Source organism: Heterodontus francisci, chromosome 12 (genome assembly GCF_036365525.1).
Source record: "Heterodontus francisci isolate sHetFra1 chromosome 12, sHetFra1.hap1, whole genome shotgun sequence".
NCBI classification, from domain to species: domain Eukaryota; kingdom Metazoa; phylum Chordata; class Chondrichthyes; order Heterodontiformes; family Heterodontidae; genus Heterodontus; species Heterodontus francisci.
Window position 1 is genome coordinate 22,505,038 of NC_090382.1, and position 17,228 is coordinate 22,522,265.

The following is a 17,228-nucleotide window of genomic DNA, read 5'->3' on the forward strand; positions in this document are numbered from 1 at the left end:
TTTCTATTGGTGAAATCTAAATTTAATATTTCAGGACAGCTTGTGATGAAAACTAGCAGCCATCTGACAGATGGCTCTTGGTGTCAAGCATTTATTACAGGCGCATGCACGATCTAACCAAAAAGCATAAAGTATCCTGCAAAACTCTTGGACTTGTTCCTCAGATATTGGAGTCAGTGTCAAAATGTGTCACCCCTCAGCAAACCCTCATTTCCTACAAACCAGAGTGTGCCTTTATTTTCTGAATGTCTAGGTAGCTATATGGAACCCATGGATCAACCTGAAACCTTAGTCACTGTAATCGGGTAACTGGATATATCAGATGCCCTCATGTGATTTTGGAATGTGGGAGAATAAACACCAATAGACTGAGACTTAGGCTAAGAGCCATCAGAGATTTATATTCGTATTAGATAAGCAACAGAAGCAAAGACGGATAAACAGTAAGATAAGCAAATTTAACCATTCCTTCTCAGGGTATGGAAGGTAAAGGCCTCCTCGGGTCTGGAAAAAAAAACCCGACCCGAAACAGACAGAATCTGTTAATGGGCGGCACAGTGGTTTGCACCGCAGCATCACAGCTCCAGGGACCCGGGTTCGATTCTGGGTACTGCCTGTGCGGAGTTTGCAAGTTCTCCCTGTGTCTGCGTGGGCTTCGCCGGGTGCTCCGGTTTCCTCCCACATCCAAAGACTTGCAGGTGATCGGTAAATTGGCCGTTGTAAATTGCCCCTAGTGTAGGTAGGTGATAGGGAATATGGGATTACTGTAGGGTTAGTATAAATGGGTGGTTCTTGGTCGGCACAGACTCGGTGGGCCGAAGGGCCTGTTTCAGTGCTGTATCTCTAAATAAAAAATAAAAAATCACATAGGACCAGAGTCCGACCCGGCCCTAGTCCTTCCATTTTTTCCAGCGCCCAACCCGACCACCGAATGTTCACTTTCTCCAGTTGACAGCTTCCGTTTTACATCCATAGTGCACTCACTATACCTAACACTTTCGGATGGATGGATGGAATGGAAGGAAGCTGCAGCATGAGTGCGATGACGTCATAGAGATGCTCACTCTCTCACTGCGCAGACTCAGAGTCCATGAGGTCCGGATGCACGTTTCCTGGACTGCCAGCTCAGGTAGGCTCCTCAAATTTTGACGCTTCCTTACTCAACTTCCCTTTTCCTCCCAGCACAGCAAAATGTAGTAGTGTGTCTCCAACCCGGACCCAGCCCGACCTGAGCCCGAAAGCCGAACCCGGAAGAGCGACCCAACCCAAACCCGACACGTCGTTGGGTCCCGTCGGGTAGCAGGCCTTTAATGGAAGGCAAGCATCAATCTCATTTCCTACACAATAACTTATGTAAACGCACCCAAAACAAGATCCTGACCCACAGCTTGACAAAAAGGTGTACTACCATCCCTTCTGGTAGAAAGATTGATAAAACTACCTTGAAATGACACACATACTTTCAAAATCCTTTTAAGTTTAACTGGAACAAAGCAAACAAAATATATGCACCTCCAAGTCACCGAGTTGCTGACCAAAAATATACTTTAAAAAGATGCAATGGACCTTAGTGCATGTATTGAATGGCTTGGTTACTTTTGGGAACAAATAAACTACTTTCAAACACTTTGGACAAACTGCAAAACACAAGAACAATCATAGTAATACAGGCTAGCTTATCAAGGCCTTCCTGAATGATACCAATGCACAGTGTCAGGTACCAACAGACATTTTGCCAGGCTCGGCAATTTCTTAATTAAATTTGATTTTAACCCCATATGTACTATACCATTGAAATGAGCAAATATAAAACTGCAGATAGTACTTATTCTTTCACATGCCCACAGCAACATTAAACTTGATGTGAGGGGAGGGAGAAGGAAAAAATCAGCATGGGTCTCATTCCTGAACATAATCAACAACTCCTGAAAGGTGTGCATGCGTTTAAACATATGGTGAGGAAAGGATTGAGTTAGGCTGTGATGTTCTCAAAGCGTCCCTCAAAACCATGATTATGGCATAGCCAAATTAAACAAGAAGATAGCAGAGTATAAAAAATATCTGCAAAACTACATTCAGAATTTCAGACAAGTGGGTGGGAGAAAGTCTGAAGTAAATTTGCATACTGCCCAGGTTAATAGAAAGTAAATTGATAGCAGGGATGAGTTTTCAACTCACACCAGGAAGTGACCTTGTTCCATGACCCAATACCTATGATTATCTTGTCAGAAAGGTGCCTACAACCCTCTGAGATATCCGTGCTCCTCAAATACTGACATTTTGCAAACTCAAGTTTCAATGCTCCATCACTGGCGGTCGTGCCTTCAGCTGATTCGGCTCTGAGCTTTAGAATTTCCTCCCAAAACCTCTAAATTTCTCTCTGCCTTTAAGACACTCCATAAAATCTACCTGTTTGACCAAGCTTTTGGTCACCCTTCCAAATATCTCCTTAAATGACTCGGTAATGCCAGTGAAGCGGCTTGGGACGTTTCTTCGCAAGTCAATTTGAATGGAGACAATGATGGCAGAATATCTGAACAGAGGATATTAGAAAATTTAGAAGTTATACTTTAGGCAGAAGCAGTGTACTCCACAACACTCCTGTGGTGCACTGGTTCACCACCATAAGGACATCTGGGAACTCCAGAATTTATCAGCTTTATTGCATAAGTTCCATGAATTTGGACAATTCTCAAAGTGTTCCTTTTATGGGGAAAAACCCAAATACACCAAAAGTTAACTATCACTGTCTTTTATAATAAAATAATACAGCTGAAAACGCAAGTGCTATTAACAATGCTATGGAATGTATATACTCGAAACGGCTCCAAAAACCACTTTCATCACAGAGAAACAGATACACCAGCAAGTTCTGGTGATATACACTAGAAAGTACCTACTGAAGGGTGTCTGAATTCAAATGTTGCAAAAATTACTGAGATTTCTATGTATTTAGCACTGTATCATCTCTCCTATCATCTGACCACCTCCAGGCGCCTATCCATTGTCTCTCGAGATAAGGAGGCCAAAGAAAGATCTCTCCTAGGACATCCATAATACTTGACAATGAATTTTTTTCAAGTATAGTTACTCCTCTGATATGGTTGAACCCAACAACCATCCAGCACTTGGAAATGTTCCAAGTACAGTGGTGAGACAAATGGCCAGTTAATATCATTGTGGTGGTGTTTCTTGACGTTATGTTAGTAGCTTGACAGGAAAAACTGTCGGTTGTTTTTAAAAGATCTCACTAATCACACCACAAACCAGCTGCATAGACATCATTCCAACTTGCAGAATTTCAGATGTCATATGAGGCAGTTACATACGAACCCCACCACCTGTTATAGAACTTCCAAGGCTGTTTGCGAAGACACTGAGACCAGGAAGCTGAGGTACAGACTGTTTATTGCTGGTCACAGAGCTTACTTCGGCACTCCCAACACACAGCCATTGCTGGCTAGCTCTTCTTTATCTTGACACATTTGAATACAATCAACTAATTAACACTCAATATCTGTTCACCCTAGAACCTTGAACTACCAGGTATTTATCGTCTATTGATAGAACTTCAGACTCTAAACCGCTGACCTCACAGAACGCCAAGAGATCAACCCAATTATGCTTTTCTGAAATTCTTGAGAGCTCTGTCCACCCTGCGTGCAACGTGTCCAACAATGGACAGCACTTAACAGATGATGCTAGTAATCAACATCCTACCAGAATACAGATACTGATCGACGTGCTTCAAAACAATACATTTGATGGCCCTCTTCAGGTAACAGCATCGCAGAGCATTTTTGCAAGAGGAGGAAAGGACAGCATAGATTGTGGAAGTGGCCCAAAATCCTGGTGCAGATGTTTTCCAAAAAAGGAAGGAACAGTTACCATCAAAACATTCAGTCCTGTTGGACCTTCAGTAGGAAAACTCAAACAATGATTGTATATAAAAATACATGATTGGGAGTTTGAATGACAGTGCAGGGGGAAAAACAGTCGCTTTTAAACAACTCGATGCTCTCTGTTTTCAACAAGCCCTTAAATTCCTCTGCATTTGAAGCTCTCTAAGTAAATGGAAAGCAAAAAAATGAAGCCCAACTGAAGATCAGCATTCCCATATCCTGGTTGGAAATTCCACTAACGTGTGACATTGCGCCATACAGGTTTAAAGGTTCAGCACCGATTCCTGGTCTGTGCTATTTTAACTATCTCAGCTGGGACAACAATGATGATTAGAACTGGCCTCAATATTCTTAAGCTGTAGAGGAAATAAAAACATGAAGTTACCACGCTTGATCCCTATCCAGTTTTGTGCAAGAGCGCATACATATCAGGTGATGACAAAATCGAGTTTCATACCAATGCCTCTTTGGTCAAATAACTAACACACAACATATGACGAATTGCCACTTGAATGAGGTGTAGGCAATACCCGCGAAATTGTACCCTTCCCCACACCTTCCAGAAAGGAAAGAAGCATATTACATCATTTGTGTCCATCAGACTTGGGAAAACTTTTCAGAATTCAGCCAAAAAAATATGCTCTCTAGCATATCACGAAACAGCTGAACCTCAGTATAAAGGGCCTTTCCATGAATGTTGCTTAGCACACGTTAATGGTACAAACAGATCCGATATATTTGTACACTCAGATTTTTGGTCAGGGGTGCTGAAAGCGATGTTAGATCAACAGATCTAAATGCAGCAAATTCACCTATGTCTGAGGAACAAGTCTATTAGTTTTATATATTCACAGAGGGAATGGGAAAGTATGTGATGATATAATTACAGCATGGCAAGTTTAGGTGCCTGAGGAGCCAAGTATGAAGGTTAAGTCAATGCCAAGTTGCCTATATAAACTTATTTGGGTGTTCCGATTTAGGATTTATCGACCAATGAGGCAAGAAGACCAAGAAAAGACCCCTCCAAACTTCCAGGCTCACAGGTTTTGATTGAACAAACCAGTGAGAAAGGAATAAAAGCATATGCAGAATCGAGTCGCCTGGACTCCCGAATCATGTATGTTCCACTGGCTTTAGTTGTACACTTTTGCTATGGTGTAACGACAGCAACACACTATACAGGCCGTGACAACGTTGCTCAGGTTTTGTTCACATTCAGAGTGTTCTATTGCTCCTCGCCCACCATTTCAAAATTCGAGCCTCCCTCACCCAAATGTTTGCATCTACAGATTTGGCAACGCACACTAAGCAGCTAAATACCAAAAAAGTAACTATTTCTTGCCGATGATCTTTATAGCCAAATAAAAAGGAAACCCAACGCCACTTGGGGCAAAATATTTTAGTCAGATATAATACAGCACCTTCACAATGAGAAACACTGTAACTCTCTCTCATTAAGAGGTTGAGTTTTTTTGACACATCCTACTGCCCTGACAGCATTGAGTGGGTGAAAATTTTCTGATTTTCTGCCACATGGAACAGAAGAATGTTGAGACATGGGGCGGGACAAAAAAAGCATGACGGAAACTGGAAAGAATGAGAGCAAGTATGAGGCAGTCACAACATGAGAAATATAACTGTTACAGTTTTGCAGTACAAATAAGAAGTGACAGAGTGCATTATATTCCCCTCACATGGGGCTGATGCCACCACTGTGATTAAACATTAAACATGCTCATTTTCTTTTCAATGCTCTCCTTCTCCACTGAAGACACTGATGCTAGGAACTAGCTCCATCAATACTGGCATGTCATTTGGCACCTTCCCCATGTCGTTATTCTGCACTGAGGCTAGACAGTCATTGTCAGCAGGCTGTTCGACAGTGGGGAGATAGCACAGCTGGGTCTGATCTAGTCCTCACCTAAAAAACACTCTTTAGTGTAAGGGAAAACAACTTAACGACAAACAGGAGTGCCAACCTTGGTTCATTTTCCACCCACCTCCCCTCTCTGTACTCCAGGGCTTTAATGTCTACTGTCGTCCTGGTTGAGGTTATCTGATGCAGCAGAGGCCTGGAATATCCTGCAAATTTTACACCAGGCAATACCTTTAGCTGTTGGCTCTGTGGAGGAGCATCAAAACCGTTTTTGAGCAGCTAAGCCCACAAATGACAGTCCATGGATATAATTCACAACATGCAAAAGTGGATTGCCATTATGTAGCAACTTGCACAGATGTTAAAATTTTATCAAGAAAAATCTTAATTGGCAACTCAATGAGGCTTTTTCTAATGGTTAATTGAAGTATTTAAGAGGTGCAAACGAGACATGCCGCCAACATAGCTCTTAGGCCATCTGCTCACATTACAATTATTTCAAATGTGTCGCTGGCTGTCAACTGCAATATTAATGCAGGCACATTAAAACAGATGAAGCTTTTAAATGCTGTAAACCTGGAAAAACAATGATCTGAACTGTCAATAAGTGCTTTAGATGACTAATGTGGACCAAGTTTACAGTGAAAGCCAGTTCTTCAGTGTGCCATCACAGGCATACTGAGCTCTAGTTTTTGACTGACAAAACAATACAGGTGTAGAAGAATTACAATAGAATATGCTGTGATGGGCTGCAGTGGTAACATTTCAGTCATTTATAATGTTAGTAGAAGGAGTTAAAGGTTCAATATGGGATTTCCGGATATTCAGTGAAGTTGTTGGCAGCAGAAATCAGAGCTTCAGCATCTACTGTACTTTGCCTAATCTAACCTAAAAACAAATTAAATATCTGTAGATAGCATTGGAACTAAGCAGCTGTTAAGATGCGAGGCCACTGACAAATATAGCTAAATAAAAATTTTCCATACTATTACATACTAATTCTGTTAACAGGACATGTGTATTCATACTTCAAATGTGCAGCAGACCACAGTTGGAAAGAGCAGAAAAGAAAGGCATATCAGGTTTTCATGATTAAATATGACATGACACAAAGCTTCAGGTTCAAAATCCTGAAAATTGTAGGTACAAAGAAAGGGAAGGAGTTCCACTGTGTTGAGGTCCTGGGACAAAATTAAGCTAGCAATAGGAGATGGCACAATGAGTCCTGATTTCAACAATGAAGATGCAAGAAGAAGAAAACGTGGGCCGACCTGCACATGTTCAGCTCAGGAGGAAGAAAATTTAAGTGCGGCACGAACAGTAGTAATGAAATACGGCAAGCTCCAAAAAAAAAGGTTTGAAACCACAATCAAGAAACAGATCACCAATTTAGGGTCGAACCTCTGTCAAACCACAGAAAAGGTACAGCACAGAAAGGGGACATTCAGCTCATGATGTCTGCGTTGGCTGAAAAATCTAGCCGCCCAATCTAATCCCACCTTCCAGCACCTGGTCCGTAGCCTTGCAGGTTACAGCACTTTAGGTGCATGTCCAGGTACCTTTTAAACGAGTTGAGGGTTTTTGCCTCTGCCACCGATCGGGCAGTGTTTTCCAGATACCCACCACCCTCTGGGTGAAAAAGCTTTTCCTCATGTCCCCTCTGATCCTTCTGCCAATTACCTTAAATCTGTGCCCCTAGTAATTGACCTTTCCGCTAGGGGAAACAGCTCCTTCCTGTCTACTCTATCTAGGCCCCTCATAATTTTGTACACCTCAATTAACGCACCCCTCAGCCTCCTCTGTTCTAAGGAAACAACCCTAGCCTATCCAATCATTCCTCATAACTGCAACGTTCAAGCCTTGGCAACATTCTTGTAAATCTCCTCTGTACTCTCTACAGAGCTATTATATCCTCTCTGTAACGTGGTGAGCAGAACTGAACACAATGCTCCAGCTGTGGCCTAACCAGTATTTTACAGTTCCAGTATGACAGCCCTGCTTTTGTATTCCATACTTCAGCCAATAAAGGAAAGCATTCCATATGCCTTCTCCACGACTCCATCTACCTGTCATGCCACCTTCATGGACCTGCGGACATGCATTCCAAGGTCTCACTTCCTCTACTCCTCTCAATATTCTCCTGTTGATTGTGCATTCCCTTGTTTTGTTTCATCTCCCCAAATGCATTCCCTCACATTTCCCGGATTGAATTTCATTTGCCACTTTTCCGCCCACTCAACCAAACCAATGATATCATTCTGAAATCTACAGCTATCCTTTTCACTATCAAGTGCACAGCCAATTTTTGTGCCATCAGCAAATTTCCCAATCATGCCTCCCACATTTAATTCCAAATCATTAATATATACCACAAACAGCAAGGTCCCCAACACTGAGCCCTGTGGAATGTCACTGGAAACCACTTTCCATTCGTAAAAACACACGACCATTACCCTTTGTTTCCTGTCACTGAGCCAATTTTGAATCCAACTCACCACATTCCCCTGTACCCCATAGGCTTGTACTTTTCTGACCAGTCTACCATGCGGGAGCTTGTCAAATGCCTTACCACAATCCATGGACAACATCCACTGTACTACCCGCATCAATCCTCCTTGTTATTTCCTCAAAAGATTCAATTAAGTTAGTAAGACATGACCTTCCCTTAACAAACCCATGCTGACTATCCCTGATTAATCCATGCCTAAGTGCCAGTTTTTCCTGTCACTCAGAATTGATTCTAATAATTTGCCCACCACCGACGTCAGACTGACCGGCCTATAATTATTTGGTCTATCCCTCGCATCCTTTTTAAACAATGGTACAACGTTTGCAGACCTCTAAACCTCTGGTACCTCACCTGTATCAAGTCAGCATTGGAAGATGATCCTCAAAGCAACCGCTATTTCCTCCCTGGTTTCCTTTAACAGCCTGGGATACAATCCATCCGGCCCTGGTGATTTATTCACTTTCAAGGAGGTCAGACCCTCTAGGACTTCCTCTCATTATGCTTATCGTATTTCATATTTCACACTCCTTCTTAACTACAAAGTCTGCATCATCCCTCTTCTTTGTGAGCAGAGACAAAGTACTCAAAGTACCCTGCCCACATCTACTGCATCCACACACAAGTTAGCTTGTACGTATCTGATAGGCCCTACCCATTCCTTAGTTATCCTCTTGCTTTTAATATACTGATAACACACCTTTGGGTTTTCCTTGATTTTACCTGCCAATATTTTTTCATGTCTTCTCTTTGCTTTCCTAATCACCTTTTTTATTTCAATACTGCACTTTCTATACTCCTCCAGGCTTTCTAAAGTTTTTGTGTGACTGTCATAAGCTTTCTTTTTCTGCTTTATCTTACCCTGTATGCTTCCAGATAACCAGCAGGCTCTAGATTTGGCAGTACCACCCTTTTTCCTTGTGGGGACATGTCTACATGGTGCCCATCGAATCTTGCTTTTGAATGCCTCCCACTGGTTTGCCACTGATTTTCCTTCAAGTAGCTGTATCCAGTCCACTTTCATCAGATTGCCTCTCAACTTCGTAAAATTTGCCTTCCCCCAATTTAGAACTTTTACTCCTTTCTATCCTTGTCCTTTGTCTATAATAATGCTAATTTTCCTGTGCCCTGTCCATAGTTGAAGCCCATGGTATAAATGTACAGTGGCAGTACGGACATAAAATTGAATGACAGACAGGTAACAGAGTGATGGTTAACTTTTGTTTTCAGACTGAAGGAAGGAATACAGTGGGGTTCCCCGGGGGGGAACACTGCTTTTCTTGACCTAGACTTGGGTGGGTGTATAAGGCACAACTTCAAAATTTGCAGATGACAAAACTTGGGAGTATTATGTGACGAGAACTGTGACGAGGATAGTGATGGACTTCAAGAGGCAGAGGTAAGCTGGTAGAATGGACAGACATATGGCAGATGAATTTTAATGCTGAGAAGTGTGAAGGAATGCATTTTGGTAGGAAGAATGAGCAGAGTCAATATCAAATAAAGGATGCAATTCTAAAGGGAGACCTGAGGTACATATACACAAATCATAGAAAGTGGCAGGGCAAGTTGAGAAAGTAGTTTAAAAGGTATACAGGATCCTGGGCTTCATAAATAGACGCATGGACTACAAAAGCAAGGAATTTCTGAGGAACCTTTAAAAAAAAAAAAACTGGTTCAGCCTCAACTGGAATAGTGTGTCCAATTCTGGACACCACACTTTAGGAAGGATATGAAGGCTTTAGAGAGGGTGCAGGAAAGATTTACGAGAATGGTTCCAGGGATGAGGAACATCAGTTACGAGGATAGATTGGCGAAGCTGGGGTTGTTCTCCAAGGGAAGCGAAGGTTGAGAGGAGATTTGATAGAGGTGTTTGAAATCATGAGGAGTCCTGCATGAGCAGATATGAGAAACCGTTCCTATTGGCGGAAGGAACGAGACCAGCCGACAGCAATTTAAGGTGATTGGCAAAAGAACCAACTGCAACTAGAGAAAAAAAAACTTTTTTTTTTACGCACTGAGTGGTTAGGATCTCTCTACCGGAGAGTGCTGTGGAGGCATATTTAATCACTGCTTTCAAAAGGGAACTGGATAAGCACCTGGAGAAAAAAAATTTGCAGGGCTATGGGGAAAGGGTGGGGGCAGGAGAGTGGGACTAGCTGAGTTGCTCTTGCAGAGAGCTAGCACGGACATGAAGGGCTAAATGGCTGCCTCCTCTGCTCTAACCATTCTATGATTCTGTCAAGAAGGGCAAGACAGGCATTAGAAGGGAAAATCATGGTCCTTGCCCATGGCATTTAGAAACCCCCATTTGAGATAACTGTTGGCTATCTAAAATCCTGACCACAAGTTCTCATGTTCAGCTTTAGTACCAAACTCAATGGCACCCTGCTCATAGCATACTGCTCTAATGATGCTGAACTGAATCATGGACAATTTCCTTCATAACCAATGGACCCAAATTATCGACTGCACTATTCAATGAACAAGTTAACAATAAAGGGAGCAAGATACTATTTTAATAAGAAAGGAACTCAAAACTGACTAAATATAAAGGCACAACCAGGCTATTATTTGAGAATTCAGATATGAAATGGATTACGAGATCCAATTCCATAGAATTTTCGCTCAACAGTCTTGAATCCAATTTATTACTAATTCAACCAGTTCTTCGTTTAAAACTTGCCATGGTTTTCTGTTCCACCACCCCAACTGGTAAGCTATACAATTCTATAAACTTACTGAAAAATCACTGCCAAATTTCCTGTATTCGTTTGACACCATTAACTGAAATCCAGTACCTGAGCGAAGAATTTCTCTGGATCCAATTTCTCCAAAACCACAAAAACTTAAAAATACTCTCAAGTCCCTCCTACCTATCATGTTCCTCAAAATAGATCAGCTTTCCTTACAACTCAGCTCTCTAAAGTGAAGAATGAGACACAAAGCACTGTAATAGAGAACAAAAGCACGCAGTCTTCTTGCACCAATATTCAAGATAAGCCCACTGACTTTCACAGCTACCATGGCTATAATTCCACACACTTCGCTTCCTCCAAGGACTGTTCTACTCTCCCAGTTTCTCAGTCTTTGCCGCATCTGTTCAGACGATGCAACCTTCCATACGAGTAATTCCAATAGGTCTTCCTTTTACCTCAACCAAGGATTCCCTCCCCACCTTGGTTGATGGGGCCCTCGACTATGTCCATCCCATTTCCTGCACTTTTGCTCTCACTTCTTCCCATCCCTTCCAGAACCACGATTAGGTTCCCGTTGTCCTCACCTCCGACCCCACCAGCCTCTGTATCCAAAGGATCATCCTCCACCATTTCCGCCACCTCCAGTGTGACACCACCAAACATATCTTCCTCTCCCCTCCCCTTTCAGCATTCCGAAGAGACCATTCCCTCTGCGATACACTGGGCCACTCCTCTATCACCCCAAAATCCTCTCGCTTTCCTACGGTACTTTCCATGCAAATGGAGAAGATGCAACACTGCACTCTCATCTCCTCCCTTCTCATCATCCAAGGCCACAAAAACTCCAAGTAAAACAGTTAATTACTTGTACTTCTTTCAATTTAATATACAGTGTTCACTGCTCACAAAGTGGTCTCCTCTACATTAGAGAGTCCCAACGCTGGCCGCGTGACTGCTTTCCGGAACGCATCGGTTCAGTCCACAAGTGTGAGCCCGACCTTCCAGTCGCCTGTCATTTTAATTCTCCACCTTGCGCCCACTCTGACCTTTCTGTCCTTGGCCTCCTGCAGTGTTCCTTTGAAGCTCAATGCAAGCTCGAGGAACTGCACCGCATCTTTCGACTGGGTTCTTTACAGCCTTTTCAGTTCAACATGGAGGTCAACGAATGTGGACTGTAACCTCTGTCCCCTTTTTTTCTTGCTTTTCCTTCACTGCTTTTTCTCTCTTCCTTCCCTCAATTCTTTGCTTTCCAATGGTAGCTATTTAGGATCCTGCCATTCACAACTCCCCGAGACACATCTTTTGTTTCTTTACTTGCCCCATTACCGCTCCCTTTGGCCTTGCACTACGAAACCTTTTGCCATTTGGCCGACTCCTGCTCCTAATTCGTATCCTCATCTTTAATCTCCCTTGCCCTCCACCCGATAACAGTCATTCCCTTCTGTTCTTTTTCCCACCCTCCCTGTTGCACTTGCTAAAACATAAATGTTTCCAACTTTTCCCAGTTCTGATGGAAGATCTCAGACCTGAAACTTGAACTCTGTTTCTCTCTCCACAAATGCTGCGAGATTTGCTGAGTATTTCCAGCAGTTTCTGCTTTTATTTCAGATTTCCAGCATCCACAGCATTTTGCTACTCCACATATTATTCTAGAAGTTGGTCGCACAAAGAGTGGAAAAAGCTTCAAAATCACCTTTGATTTAAGTCAACCCATAGCTCTATGTCCCAACATGTTATTTACATTCTTCACCACCTGCAAACACTGAGCCATAATTTTAAATGACCTATCAATCGAAACCCCAGGTCTCTGCTATCCTGCTCTGCAACATCCAGCATAGCACCATTTTAAGTGTAGTTACATTCTTGCTTCTTGTACCTAATTTCAGGGTTTCATTTTGATCTATGTTGAGGTCCAATGGCAATCTCTGCTTTTCGATGTAGCCTGCCAAGATTGCTTTGGATTAGTGCACATTGACCACAGTACTCAACTTAGTATCATCTGCAAACTTAAGACACCTTGGGCAACATTCAACCCTCAATCATTTATGTAAATATATTTTTTTTTAAAAAGCAGCTGCGACACATAATGCCATGGAGCTCTCTGAGCAACCAGTTTCCACTGACACTTTGCCTTCCTGTCACGAAGATGGCAAAGAGTTTGCCATCTATTCCAACTGCATGCATCTTGTGAATCATGTTACTGGCAGTGTCAATCACACTTCTGAAATCCAGAAAATGATATCCACTGCTTCGCTCCAAAAGATACGCAGTAAATTGGTCAAACTCAGCTGCCCCTTTCTGAATCTCAGGAAGCAAGCAATGTAAAAATACTACAACCTGAACTGAAACTGGCTCTCTCATTAAACCGTGTACTTCCAGACAGCCCTTTATACCATTCCTCATTAAAGTCACAAACTTATGCCACAATCAAAGAAAATTCACAGGCTTACAATTTGTCAGGGGAAAGTGATGAAGAACTTCAACTAGTAGTCTAGTTTTCTAAATGGTGCACTACAAAAATAGTCACAATCATTCACATATGAAGCATGGCTAGACTGCATTAATCAATGTTCAGCATACTTGATTTTGTCACTTGGGCTTAGGAAGAGACCTGCGATAAGTATAAATTTTACTACAATAACCATCTGAAGGGTGGGGGAGGGGGGTGGCAGGGGGAGAACATTCAGCACTACAATTACAGATTCTATCCTTCCAAAATGGTGTCTGGAAAAATCGCTGCATCACAGTTAGTGATTGCTGTGCAATTGATTGAATTGAACTATCGAAGAAGTGTGTTTGTTCTATCATAAAAACAGAAAGTGCTAGAAATACAGTCAGGCAGCATCTGTGGAAAGAGAAGTAGAGTTAACTTTTCAGGTCTGTGACCTTTCATCAGAACTGGCAACGGTTAGATACGAATTAGGTTTTAAGCAAATGAAGGGGTGACCGGTGGTGGGGGGAGCGGTTGGTGGGGAAGAGAACAAAAGGGAAGGTGTGTGATAGGGCAGGACAGATGAAATAACAAAGCTGTCCTGGGACAAAGGCAAAGAGTGTGTTAATGCTCGTGCGCTTGTGGTGAAAGACAAAGCATTAGTCCAGAGTGTTAATAGCTGAATAATGAGCAGCTCTGTCGACATGAAAAACAGGCACATGTTTAAAAAATAAAGGCCAATCATGCTCTGAAGTTATTGATCTCAATGTTCAGTCCACAAGGCTGTAGAGTGCCTAATCGAAAAATCAGGTACTGCTCCTGGAGCTTGCATTGATGTTCACTGGAATACTGCAGCAGGCCAAAGGCAGAAATGTTGGCATGAGAGCAGGGGTGGGTTGTTGAAATGGCAAGTGACAGGAAGCTCAGGGTCATGCTTTCGAACTGAGTGGAGGCATTCTGCAAAGCAGTCACCCAATCTGAGTTTGGTCTCCCCAATATAAAGGATTTTCTGTTTTTATTTCAGAGGTCCAGCATTTGCAGTATTTTGCTTTTATTTTGTGTCTGCTCTATATTTAAAAGTGTTTTGGCTTGAAGATGATTTTTCCTACAGCAATAGGTTTATATAGAATATACGATACAGAAACAAGCCATTTGGCTCAATCAGTCCATGCTGGTGTTCATGCTCCACTCAAGCCTCCTCATCTAAATCTATCATTACCCTCTATTCCCTTCTCCTTCATCCGGTTGTCTAGCTTCCCCCTAAATGCATCTATAAGATTCACTTCAACCGCTCCCTGTGGTAGCGAGTTTTACATTCGCATCGCTCTTTGGGTAAAGACACTTATTCTGAATTCCCTACTGGATTTCTTGGTGACTATTTTATATTGATGCTCTCTAGTTATGCTCTTCCCCACAGGGATCCACTCAATCAAAACCTTTCATAAGTTTCAAGACATCTATAAGGTCACCCCTCAGCCTTTTTTCAAAAGAGATCCAGCCTGCTCATCCTTTCCTGATATGTATATTCACACATGTCTGGTATCATTCTTGTAAATCTCTGTATTCTCTCCAGTGCCTTTCTTTATCCTTTTAGCAGAACTTCCCTTATTTTTAATTCCATCACTCGAGAAATAAAGCCTAGAGCTTGGTTTGCCTGTTTTAATGGCCTTGCTAACCAGTGGCACAACCTTTAGTGATTGGTATATTTGTACCTAAAAATGAGCTGTCAGCCTGGTGAAGTTACAACACATGATTATTTGCATGCCAAACAGCAGAAGCAGAATGTGATAGGCTAAGTGATCCCACAACCAACGGATCAGATCTAAGCTCACCCATCCAGGCAAGTGGAGAGTACTCCTTCACACCCCTGACTTGTGCCTTGTAGATGGTGGACAGGCACTGGGCAGACAGGAGGTAAGTTACTCGCCGCAGAATTCCTAGCGTTTTGTCATGGTCCTGTAGTTTTTTTTCCGGAATATGCGATTTGCCTTTAAGGCTTGCAAGGGATCAGTATTGCTTTAAGAACCAGCAAGCCTCAGGAGTTAGAGGAAGATGCTTTTTCATTGCCTTAGAAACAGCCATTTGGAGACTGCGATTCTAAGGTTGCATTCTCGTTACCATTGATACAACCACTGGGAGTGAGTCTCAAGCAATACATTTGTTACAATTCAGTTTTGAACTGGTTTTTAGTTGAAGACAGTTTGTTCTCACAGAACACACAGGCAGAGGACACAGACAGCTGTAGTTTTTAGCACACCTGAATAAAGAGCTCTCAACCATTTAAATTGAAGGAATAGGATTTTTAGTCTGTTTACTTATTACCTCTCAAAATTCTAAGAAAAAGTCAAGCCAAAACAGAGATATCTGGTAACTTAAATTGAAGAAAGAGAACTTAGACTGTGACAATCTTTTATCACTCAAAAACTCTAAAGTCAGATTGATTCTGCTGAAAGTGTTTGTAAGTCAGTAATTGTTGAAATTCGCTCAAGAAGGAAGGCAACACGCTGTGAGGAGCTCAGGCAACACGCTGTGAGGTAGCAGTGGAAGGGTGCTTTTCTGAATGGAGGGATGTGACTAGTGGTGTTCCGCAGGGGTCAGTGCTGGGACCTTTGCTGTTTGTAGTATATATAAATGATTTGGAGGAAAATGGAGCTGGTCTGATTAGTAAGTTTGCGGACGACACAAAGGATGGTGGAGTTGCAGACAGTGATGAGAATTGTCAGAGGATACAGCAGGATATAGACCGGTTGGCGGAGAAATGGCAGATGGAGTTTAATCCGGACAAATGTGAGGTAATGCATTTTGGAAGGTCTAATGCAGGTGGGAAGTATACAGTAAATGGCAGAACCCTTAGGAGCATTGACAGGCAAAGAGATCTGGGCGTACAGGTCCACAGGTCACTGAAAGTGGCAACGCAGGTGGATAAGGTAGTCAAGAATGTTGTGAGGGCCTATAGCCTTGCAGTGTCCAGTGCCTTCAGCCGTTACTTGATAACACATGGAGTGAATAAGATTGGCTGAAGACTGGCATTTGCGATGCTTGGGAACTCAGGTGGAGGCCAAGATGGATCATCCACTCGGCACTTCTGGCTGAAGATGGATGCAAATGCTTCAGCTTTGTCTTTTGCATTGATGTGCCAGGCTCCCCCATCATTGAGGATGGGGGATATTTGTGGAGCCTCCTCCTCCACAATGTTTAATTGTCCACCACCATTCAAGACGAGACGTGGCAGGATTGCAGAGCTTAGATCTGATCCGTTGGTTGTGGGGTCACTTAGACTATCACATTCTGCTTCTGCTGTTTGGCATGCAAATAATCATGTGTTGTAACTTCACCAGGCTGACAGCTCATTTTTAGGTAGGTCTGGTGCTGTTCCTGCCATGCCCTCCTGCACTCTTCATTGAACTTTATTCATTAATCTATTATGGGCACCTTTTGAACATCCAGATTACATCTAATGCAATACCATTGTCTACACTCTGTTACCTCCTCAAAAAATTCATTAAGGTTGGTCAAGCAAGATTTTCCTCTTTGAAATCCATGCTGAGTCTTCATTATGATATTTTTCTTAAATAGATGATTTTTCTATCCTCTCCTTTAATAGGAATTGCATTGTTTTTCCCCCTCTATCTTTTCTAAATATGTCATACCCTGCAATGTATAATTCCCACTCCTGATTTTTCTGCAGCCATGTCTCAGTAATCTCTACTATGGTTGGCTCCTCCAACACACGACTGCCTCCAGCTCCCCTGTTTCACTACAGGCCCTGTGTGCACTGCTGTAGACATTTTAAACTCATTTTTTTTTTAAATAT

General features: G+C 42.4%; 1 protein-coding gene across 6 annotated transcripts in view; it reads right to left on the minus strand.

The window, feature by feature from the left end:
* The window catches only part of tcerg1b (transcription elongation regulator 1b (CA150)), a 109,237-nt gene that overhangs the window by 73,329 nt on the left and 18,680 nt on the right, over positions 1-17,228 (minus strand). The gene's annotated exons all lie outside the window — the stretch shown is intronic.